The sequence below is a fragment of the Strongylocentrotus purpuratus genome, unplaced genomic scaffold (assembly GCF_000002235.5).
Source record: "Strongylocentrotus purpuratus isolate Spur 01 unplaced genomic scaffold, Spur_5.0 spur5_scaffold_3, whole genome shotgun sequence".
NCBI classification, from domain to species: Eukaryota; Metazoa; Echinodermata; class Echinoidea; order Camarodonta; family Strongylocentrotidae; genus Strongylocentrotus; species Strongylocentrotus purpuratus.
In genome coordinates this window covers 24,286,315-24,294,204 of record NW_022145609.1, presented here as the reverse complement: position 1 = coordinate 24,294,204, position 7,890 = coordinate 24,286,315, and the positions used below count along the sequence as shown (strand labels likewise).

At 35.4% G+C, this 7,890-nt stretch overlaps 1 long non-coding RNA gene across 1 annotated transcript; it reads left to right on the top strand.

The window, feature by feature from the left end:
* The first annotated feature begins 674 nt into the window (after positions 1-674).
* LOC105442584 lies at positions 675-5,307 on the top strand. The gene is made up of 3 exons (XR_972457.2): positions 675-951; positions 2,581-2,909; positions 4,389-5,307. It is a non-coding gene; the product is annotated as an uncharacterized LOC105442584 (long non-coding RNA).
* Positions 5,308-7,890: the final 2,583 nt, after the last annotated feature.

The following is a 7,890-nucleotide window of genomic DNA, read 5'->3' as shown; positions in this document are numbered from 1 at the left end:
GGTTCGCGGTTCGAGTCCTGTCGCGGCACTGATGTCCTTTGGCAAGACTTTAATATACATTTGCCAATCTCCACCCGAAGGCAACGAGTAAAATTATTTCTCAGGAAGCAAAGATGTTTTTACGAAATGAAAGTCAGAAAATTGAATACTGAAAGCGAAAGAGATAGAGCGAGAGAGAGAGAGAAAGAAACTTGTTATTGTTCCTTGTTTGTGACTTACCTGCACTGAAGATTAATTGTAGAGGATGAATAAGTTTTGACAAGTTAGAATATAGGGTATTGTAATGATACACAAACATAAAGATAATACTGCATGTTAAAATTAATTATTTTCTTAAGAATTCCTAAAGAAACTTAAAAGGAAAGTACCAGAGGGGGGTATTTTGATCCTTTTAGCCGGATACACCATTCAAAACGTCTCTAAAAGAGATCATTGTCAATCATCAACAATTTTCTCAAAAAATGAAATAAAAATGAAACTAGATTCATGCACACGGCACGGTCAGAGACTTACGTTCAGCCTGATAATGCCTATTTTTAAAACTTTTTGTCACGTGAAAAAAGAAATGCTTGCCTCAAAAGATATTTTGGTCAGATTGGATAACGCACGCCATTGGTCAATGATTGTTTATTCGACCGTGATAGATGAATATTCATTGCTTAATAGCATCACGTGGCTGACTATAGATAATACAAACTGCCGATTGGTAGATTTTTACGCTTAGCCACTCCCATTTTTAACACCTGCCCTGGCCGTTATAACTCTTTCCCCAAAATAACTTGTTCGAGCCTTTTATAATACAGAGTCTTACAGGCTCCGCCTACATTTTAGTGAATATAAATTCACCATCCTTTTAGCAAAGTCCCATACTCTACCTTTCTTCAAATCAGGAGCTGTCTGACGTTAAACGGTCTTTGCTGATAAGTTGCTACAGTCGTCAAGAATACAACTGTGAGTAGAATATTTCTCTCAAGTTTTGTTAATGTTGATAATTAACAACTTATCAGTTGCTTCACAGAATCTTGCTCTTTTGTCAACGCCTTGTATTATACGAAATTCTAATTGGCAACATTCGAAAAAGTATCCTCAATGAAAATTCGTTCATAATTGTATATGTAGAAAATACAGTTGCTTCTGTGATTTTTAGGTATCAAACAAAACTCTAAGGTTAAGTTTTTTTTGGTTGCATCTTGCACCTTGCATTTTGTTAAACAATACAAAGAGAGCGCATCAAAGAGCATCTGTGGATAATAATTGTAAATTTGTCTCGTCTACATTTCCTGGCAAGATTTGAAATAAAATTGAATTTTCTGCAAAAGGAAATTCCGAAAAGAATAAAACAACTTTGTGTCCTTTGATTTATATCAAATAAAATCATTTGTGTAGGAACATAAAGAAAAATTTCAGGAAGTACATGACTATTAACCAATTTTCACAGATTTTTCTGATATTGGATATCATAGAATGAATATTTAGAGTTTCTTGCCTTACTTAAAATAAACAATCATGTGCATGGGTATGAAATTTGTTAATTTATTTTTAAATGTCTGTTGTTCCCTACGGTACACTGTTCACGACATAATAACAGAAATACCATGAGTGTAAGAAGTAAGTTAATCTACCTTAAATGTGTCAGCTGTAATCTGATAAAGAAATTATGAAATGAAATAGCTATACAATGGCACTTGTTTTCTCGAAATGTAGGGGCAAGTGGTATAAGTTTATTCTGTACAGATGTTTTGTCAATATTAATCGTGCTGTCTTTGTATCGTAAGAGAAATGCGGGTTCTCACAAAGGCAAACACAGTTTTCATGTTCTTTTCATGTTGTTTAGTCTCTAAAATTGTTGACAGTGAAAACTAACTGAAATTACACATCCAGACACCTCTCCTCATCGAATATGGATATTCCGCTCCCTATTGTCCGTATTTGAGGTTGCTCAAATAAAATTCTCTTTGGGCTGCAGACTCCTAGCCACCTACCCCTCGCCCGTCCTCCGCCCCCCCCCCCCGTCGCCGCCTATGGAAGTAAAAATCAAAACAATGAAAGTTCATTAGTCCAAAATTTTGATTTCCCACTTTTCGACATGGACACCGGGAATTTCTTGGGGGAAAAAAAACAATTTTGTTACTGCTCCGTTGCATTTCGTCAAGGGCTAAATACATCGGAAAAAACATGAGTGAATTGCAGAAAATTCATTTTTTAAGTCTTAATCGTTTTGCATCCTCGTATCTAAATTTTAAATATTGACACCGCCATTGCATTATTCAAAAGTGTCATTAATGTTGTCTAGAAACGTATTGGTTATTCATTTGGAAAAAGCAGTAAGAATTACAGAAAATTGCGCGTTACACTCTTTTTAGATGTTATTTGTCTTATTGTTATTGCCATTATCATAGCATTTTAAATTGTCCATTTAAAATGTTGTGCTCGTTTAAACGTATATGCTGTTTTATTTCACGTTTTTCGTCATCTATTTAGAGGGCGCTTGAAATAAACACTGTGTTTTGATCAATATACTTAGGGAATTTAGGAAATTATTGGCTGTTTTTGCTTTTCTTAATTATTCCGAAATTATAGAAAAAGATGTCCATCTCCGAGGAAACGATTTTGTCACTCTCCAAAGCTGTCGGACAAAGCCCCCAATTTGCAACTTTGTGTCTCAATCTCGGATTCACTGCTGACCAAGCTGCAGCGTATGAGGCACAGAACAACACCTCCGCATGCAACGGAGCACTGAAGATGCTCAATAAGTGGCAAGACCAAGTCAAGAAACCTGGAGACCAACCACCATTGATGAGGAAAGCACTGCAGGAATCGAATATGGGCGAAATTGCTAATAAATATTTCCCCATAACCTAAGCTTTTCCGGCTTCAACGACTCCTGCATTTTGGAGAAGCGTTAAACAGTAAGTGACTATGCATTAAACTTCGGTTTCTTGGGGTAATGTTCATCGAGGTTTAACCAGATTTTAAAAAGTAACACTACAGTATAAATCTCTTGAGAACGCGAGAATAATATAGACTCCTTCAACTATAACAATGATTGTAAAGAGGTATCAGAAAATGAAATTGATAAAGGAATTGTTATTAAAATAATGATATTATATCGAGATTAACATCATTTTCGTAAAAGCTGTAATTTAAGACATTTGAGAACAGACTTTTATATCAAATTTTTCTAGAAAGAGAAAATATATATAAATAACATTATTCTTTAAGATACATGTGGATTTGAAATATATAAACTGCAACAGTGTCAAATGCATTTGATTTAAATAAAAAATTCTACAAAAAAAACATTACAAGTGGTTAAAAAATCCTTTTCAAAGCAATAATGATGTTCGTTCCTGTCTACTGAATGCCTTGCTTTTGTCCCAGCTTTTCACCAAAACCTGTTTATCGCCCCTGATTGTACAAATTGTTCATCGATAAAGTTGATATTCCTGACTATGCCGCTTCGTGGTATATTGGTGTCGTGGTATAGTGGTTCATTTGCTAGACCCCTTAGTCCAAGGGTTAAGGGTTCGAATCCCAGCCCGACACTCACATCCTTTGGCAAGACATCAATCCATATTTGCCACTCTTCACCCAGGTGTAAATGGTTACCTGGCAATTTCTTAGGTTAAAATAACTGCAGGGCTCTCGGGAAAACCAGCATTTAGGCTTCCCTGGTTAAACAAAATTATATGTTATCATCGTTAGCTACTTGCTGTATATATAATGGTCAATGAAATAAAAATCGATGCAGCATGTCATGGGATGCAATATATGCTCGGGAGTAGTTCTTTAAGAAAATAATTTCTTGAAAACATTAAACCTGTTAAAGAAATTTTGGACATTTGAGACTCATGTGTATCAGATGCAGTTTACAGTCTTGGCCTTTATTGATTATTTTGTCATCCCTATTTTCAGAGAAGAGGCCCTCTCCGCAAAAAAAACCCACACTCTTTACGTTTAAAGAAAACAAACTTATTTATGGCTTGTTCAGATATGGCGAGGTAAACCTCCGCAAATAAGCCGCCGCGTTTTTTTTTAATATAAATATTTTGTTAACGAGTAAGTGAATGGCAACTGCGCGCTTCAAAGGACTTGAGCGTACATTTGTATTTACTGATCTCTGTGTTATTACGGATACAGAAATGTGAACCGTATTACATTTAACGTTATGATAAAAAAAAACGCAGCGATTTTGCCGCGTTATTTCTGAACAAGCCTTTATGGTACCACTTGCTAATCCATGACACACTTCAAGTAGCTGACAATACTTTTAAAGAGTACTAAAGAGTGCAATATGTAGTTACTTACTCATCTCTAAAATAATTGCCTTTTGTCTCTTTACTTATTTCCTTTTGCTGATGCTGATCCTGATGCGGACGATTTCTCAGACCTGGATGCCCTGGTTGTTCTGAAAAGAAACTTAGAAATGCTGGTTCACATCTAAAGTTCTACGGAGATGGGTTTCAACATTTTATAACATTTTATTCAACTATAGGCTTAGATTTTGATGGCTGTTATTTTCATTGACTAAACATAAGACGTCGTTAAAGTAGTTTTTTAAAGACAGTAAACAAACCTACCAATGTTCCATTCAAATGATTTGATTTTGTTCGGAGGATTGATCAAACACATGTGACAGTCCTACCTTCTGTGACTAAACTTTAATTAGAATGTCGAGGTGAAACATATTTCCACTGCTACGGCGTTGATTTACTGCAAGAGAACCAAACCCATCGAATCTATGTACTCACTTCAAAATGGGTTCCCTTACAATAAATATCATCAAGATTTTGTTTTATTATTAAGATTCATGAAGCTTTTTTCATTCTATTGATAGTCTTAATTCATTCATATCTCCATAACGAATACATGTATCAGCGCAAATCTTTATTTAATTAAGAAATATTGAGACCCCTAATGATTATTGATGATACGATATTGAATAATGTCATGAATACACCATTTTCATTTCACTGCAATAATATTTCTGCAAATCACCGTGTGTTATTTCAATGAGTAGAGGAATTCTTACACATATATCTTTCTTACTGTTATTCGATTTCTTGGTACATTTTTGTAATCATTTAAGAGTTAACTTCTACAAAATATGTTTTCAGGTCGTATATTTTCTAATGCTTACGGGAATTTTCTTCTTAAGGACTCATTTAAAAAATAATTACACCCCCTGTAATAGATTTGTTTTGTTTTGTGCTTTTTGATGCATTTATTATCTGGTAGAGATCCGTTAAATACTTTCGCATTTGTAGGCTCATGGCTGTCGAAAATAAATAAGGATGGACCAGCAGTTTTCCTTTAGTTTATTTTCATGTTATATTTGTATATAACTGTAATAATAATAGAGAGAGTTAATGCATTTCGAAAGACAGAAAGATTCGAAGAAAGGTTAAGGGCGAGGCGGGTAAAAATAGCAAAGTTAGGATGTTTTTTTTAGTTATTTCTATATACTACTTATGGATTAAAATCATATTTTTTAAAATCATAACAAGGAGGAGGAGAGAGATAGGACAGCTACAGAAAAACACACAAAGAGAAGGATTGAGAAAGGTCCAAAGGAGAAAGATGAAGAGATAAAAAGAGAGATAGAGAGAGAGAGGGGGGAGGGAGAGAGAGTGAGAGAGAAGAAGAGGGAAAGAGAGAAAAAGAGAAAGAAGAAGAAGAGAAAGAGAGAGAGAGAGCCAAAGAGACGGAAGGATAGAGAGAGAGAGAGAGGCATATACAGTCAGATAGAGAGAGGTGATAATGAAACATTTGTTTAGCTATGATCTATCTGATACAATATTAAATGAATGAAGTCAAACTTAAGATGGAAATACAGAAATAGGAAAAGAAGAAGATGATAATGATGAAGAAAAATAATAAGAAGAAGACGAAAAATAAAGAAAAAGAAGAAGGAGAAAAAGAATAGTAGGTAGAAGAAGAATAGTAAATAGAAGTAGAAGAAGAAGGAGAAGAAAGAAGAAGAAGTAGATAGAAGAAAAGGAGAAGTAAGAGAAGCAGGAACAACAATAATAGCGAGTAGCAGCAACAGCAGCCGCATGTACTAGTCGTAGTTTTAATGATGATGATGATGCAGATAATGCTGATAATGATAATAATGACAATATTTTAGTAATAATGATATTAATGATGATGATGATGATGATGATGATGATGTGATCATGATGATTTGCTTTAGTTTTACTTTAAGTCTTGAATTTTACCTAAGGATTAAGGTAAACTTGAGACCTATCGCCTGTACATTTAAGCACACAAAGAATTGTACATGTTCATTTCATATCGCAACTTTTTTTAACCATTAAAGATAAACTTTAGTACTGGTAATGCGATTGCATTGTGAAAGAAAAGGTGTGAAAGGATCAAAAACAGTTGATCATGTAGCATGTAAGTATTGGTGTGCACTGCAAGGTTCTGGAGTCATCAAAATCATAATAAATTTGACCGAGTCTTGGTAAAGTAACAAACACTCACATAGAAAGCTATATATGGGACAACACACATGGTGTCGGGGATGGTACTACCTTGGTTTCCTTGTCTTTCTATGCTCATTACTCAGCCAGTATACATTTTCTTCCAAAATTGTTTGGCACATGTCATTTATTTGTAATCTTGAACATTCAGTGTAAGTTTCGTTTGATTCTGTGAGAATTAATTTTTTTTTTACCAGTACTGGAGTTTATCTTTAAGTTGCCTCATTAAATTGTATTTAAACTGTACGATATATTATAGTGGTACGCTAATTTGGCCAAACATTGACCTAAAGGGGCGCTATAGCAATATAGGAGTTGGGTTAAGTTTATTATTTCTACGGTTATTAGTTTGACTTTGTATAGATTGATCTAAAGTTGAACAGAATTAATTATGTCCCCGATAGTATGCCAGGTACGGGTAAACAACCCCTGGACTTGAATTTCTGCATAAGATTTACAGGTGTTTGTTTCCGATAAACACGTTAGACAATAGACTGTTTTTTCCGGTTATCGAACATTCTTGCGGGGCTCTATAGGCTCCTCCTACTTTCACCGGTACGCAGTCAGAACCACTCTATTGTGCTTTGTCATTGGTTATATTTAATTGAATGTATAACTTCTCTCTTGATTGGTAGATTGAACTAATCTCGAGGTCGGGTGGCTTACAGATGAGTTTATATATCCTATCTTGTAATTGGTTGTTTTGTTTGTTTAGTTTTATTTAATTATCCACGGTTAAAACACCTGCTATCAAGCCAAGGCTGTTTTTTAGCAAGTCCGTTAAAAACGTTCACACAATATACATAAACAAAACAAATATAATTCATAATACAAATTAAAATAACAAGAATGCAAATGTGGAAATAACTCTTAATAAAAAGAATACAAATGTGTAAATAACTGTTAATAACAATCACACTGAGTATTTTAAATATCAGAAATTTGAGGAAAAAATACAATTTAGTCAAATCACAAGCTCCTAATATCATCAAACACATTACCAGAGGTAGATTTAGTGAGAGAGCGAGGAAGAAAGGGATAGAGAGAGATAGAGAGATGAGAAGATAGAAAGAGAAAGAGAGAGGGAGAGAGACATGGAGGCTGTTCAGACCGGCAGAGATAGCGCGGTCTAGCGCGCACTAGACTGCGCTATCTCTGCGGTGTGGAAGGTACAACCAGGGACTTGTTATCCCAAGTCCCTGGTACAACGTTGTTTCGGTCCGCCAAGCAGCGAGCCACGGCGAGCCAAAACGGCGTGCCACTGGAGCACCTCTTGGGGGTGGTCCACGAGAGAGAGCGCGGTCTAGCGCTCGCTAGACCACGCTATCCCTGCCGGTGTGAACCCGAGCTACTATATAGCACGCCGGAAGTCATCGTTCTACACGCGGGGAATTTTATACTC